Below are 530 nucleotides of genomic sequence, written 5' to 3'. Positions count from 1 at the left end.
GTCTAGTACAGTACTGTTTTTAGTGTCCTTGTGGCCTCAGCCGGTAAGCGTTCCTGTCACACCCAGTAGGTCGAGGGTTCGATTCTGATGGTGAGGTTGATTATATATATATATATATATATGTATATAATATATATATATATATATGTATATAATATATATATATTATATATGTATATAATATATATATATATATATATATATATATATATATATTAATATATATATATATATAAAAAAGTATGTATGTAATATTACATATTTAACTGTAAAGCAAACAAGGAAGTTGTATTGAATAATTAATGTAAAAGTAAACATTGGCAAAAACAGGTCACACCTTTTGTCACGTTTAATATGTGACATGTTTTTGTTTATATCATCATTTAATGTTCTATTGTGGGGTATGGGTTATTTGGGTTCACACTCAGGATGGTTGGAGAAAGGAAACTCACAATGTGCTCTCTGTATACATGTTGTATAATGCAGCTTGGTGCTGGGAAGGCAGCATGGTTACAAGCGTGATGTAGAGA

The sequence above is a fragment of the Homarus americanus genome, unplaced genomic scaffold (genome assembly GCF_018991925.1).
Source record: "Homarus americanus isolate GMGI-L3 unplaced genomic scaffold, GMGI_Hamer_2.0 scaffold26351, whole genome shotgun sequence".
Lineage (NCBI taxonomy): Eukaryota > Metazoa > Arthropoda > Malacostraca > Decapoda > Nephropidae > Homarus > Homarus americanus.
The sequence above is the reverse complement of the archived record's forward strand: the minus strand, read 5'-3'. Positions refer to the sequence as shown.